This window comes from Erinaceus europaeus, chromosome 1 (assembly GCF_950295315.1).
Source record: "Erinaceus europaeus chromosome 1, mEriEur2.1, whole genome shotgun sequence".
In the NCBI taxonomy this organism is placed as follows: domain Eukaryota; kingdom Metazoa; phylum Chordata; class Mammalia; order Eulipotyphla; family Erinaceidae; genus Erinaceus; species Erinaceus europaeus.
The window spans coordinates 120,573,698-120,575,987 of NC_080162.1; the positions used below are offsets into that span (position 1 = coordinate 120,573,698).

Genomic DNA, 2,290 nt, shown 5'->3' on the forward strand with positions numbered 1-2,290 from the left:
CCTCTCTCTCTCTTTCCCTAGTGGGGAAAGGCTCTGGGGGAGCAGAGCTCCAGGACATATTGGTGGGGTTGTCTGTCCAGGGAAGTCGGGTGGCATCATGCTAGCATAAGGAACCTGGTGGTTGAAAGAGAGTTAACATACAAAGCCAAGGTTGCATCTATTCCCAGATTCCTTGGCAGCTTCTCTGTGGGAGAACATCACCTGCCTTCTCCAGCACTCCAGAGCCCTATAAGTCCTAGTCATGCGTGAGTGCATCTCCATCCATGTTGGCCAGGCTGGTGTCCAGATCGGCAATGCCTGCAGAGCTCTACTGCCTGGAACACAGCATCCAGCCTTGCCGGGCTGAGCTTCACTGACGGGAGACAGACGACCCGGGACTCATGGCTGGGTTGTACGCAGTATCTCTTTATTCATGCAGAACGCAGCACAGTCTAAGCCGAGCTAAACTAAACTAAAAACTAAACTAAAATGAACAATGTTGCCTTTATATATACTTTCCAAGTAGGGTGTGAACAGGATGTGACATAGAGAGGGTGGAGAGAAAAGTGACTGGTGGAAGATCAGGGTGTGACAAGGAGAGGGGGTGGAGCAGGTGAGAATTCTACCACTGAACCATCAATGGTGGGAAGGTTGTGCTTTATGTAAATGTAAAAGTGATTTATATAAATAGACCGCAGCTTTGAATGGGATCAAACTAATCTCATACAGACATACTGGTGTTTAAGCCGGGGGGAGCTGGCATACTATCCAACACAGCCTGATGGCCAGATGCCCAGTGACAGGTCCACTGGGGATGGAGATGACTCCTTCAGCACCTTCTTTAGTGAAACTGGCACTGGCAAGCGTGTGCCTAGGGCAGTGTTTGTAGACTTGGAGCCCACAGTCACTGATGAAATTTGCAATGACCCCTATTGCCAGCTCTTCCACCCTGATCAGCTCATCACAGGCAAGGAAGACGCTGCTAATAACTATGCCCATGGACACTACACCTTGGGCAGGGATATTATAGACCCTGTCTCAAATCGAATTCGGAAACCGACAAGTGCAAAAGTCTTCAGGGATTCCTGGTTTCCCACAGCTTTGGTGGGGGAACTGGTTCTGGTTTCACCTCTCTATTGATGGAGCATCTCTCTGAAAGCTCCAGTTCTCCATCTACCCAGTCCCCCAGGTCTCCACAGTTGTAGTGGAGCCCTACAACTCTATCCTAACCACTCACAGCACCCTGGAGCATTGTGACTGTGACTTCATGGTAGACAATGAAGCCTCCTATGACATCTGTTTTAGAAATCTGGATATTGAACGACCAACCTACATCAACCTCAATCACCTATTAGTGAGATAGCGTCCTCCATCACTGCTTCCCTCAGGTTTGATGGAGCCCTGGCAGAATTCCAGACCAACTTGGTACCCTATCCCCGCATCCACTTCCCTTTAGCCACCTATGCCCCTGTCATCTGCTGAGAAAGCATACCACGAACAGCTTTCTGTTCCAGAGATCACCAATGCCTGCTTTGAACCAGCCAACCAGATGGTGAAATGTGACCCTCACCGTGGTAAATACATGGCCTGCTGCCTGTTTTGGTGACTTGGTCGCCAAAGATGTCAATGCTGTCATTGCCAGCATCAAGAACAAGCGTAGCATCCATTTTCTGGACTGGTGCCCCACTGGCTTCAAAGTTGGCATTAATTACCAGTGTGGTCCCTGGTGGAGACCTGGCCAAGGTCCAGTGGGCTGTGTGTTTGCTGAGCAACACCACAGCCACTGCTGAAGCCTGGGCCCGGCTGAACCACAAGTTTGACCTGATGTTTGCCAAGCATGCCTTTGTTCATTGGTATGTCGGTGAGGGCATGGAGGAGGCAGAGTTTTTTGAGGCCCGAGAGGACATGGCTGCCTTAGAGAAGGATTATGAGGAGGTTGGAGCAGTGCTGATGGAAATGATGAGGGTGAAGAATATTAACTTGACATTTTTTACTCCTGTCTGTCTTGAAATCGTCTTATTTGTGTTTCCTGAAGTAGTCTATTGTGGCATTAACCTGTCAATAAATTATTTGCATTAAAAAAACATACAAAGCCAAAAAAATTGTTGACCAATCATGGACCTAAAGGCTGGAATAGTGCAGATGAAGAGTTGGGGGGGGGGGTACTGCATTTTGTAGATAGCTAGTAGGTATATTTTAGTTATATTTCAAAGGGCCTGTGGCTATACTTTTTTTTTTTCTTTTTCTTTTTTCCCCTGAGCCTGAAATCTGATATGCAGGTAGATCTAAGTTATGGTCTGGGGAGATGATG

The 2,290-nt window shown here is 47.9% G+C and overlaps 1 pseudogene; it reads left to right on the forward strand.

Moving 5' to 3' along the window:
- Positions 1-213: 213 nt before the first annotated feature.
- LOC103111520 (tubulin alpha-4A chain-like) lies at positions 214-1,958 on the forward strand (annotated as a pseudogene).
- Positions 1,959-2,290: the final 332 nt, after the last annotated feature.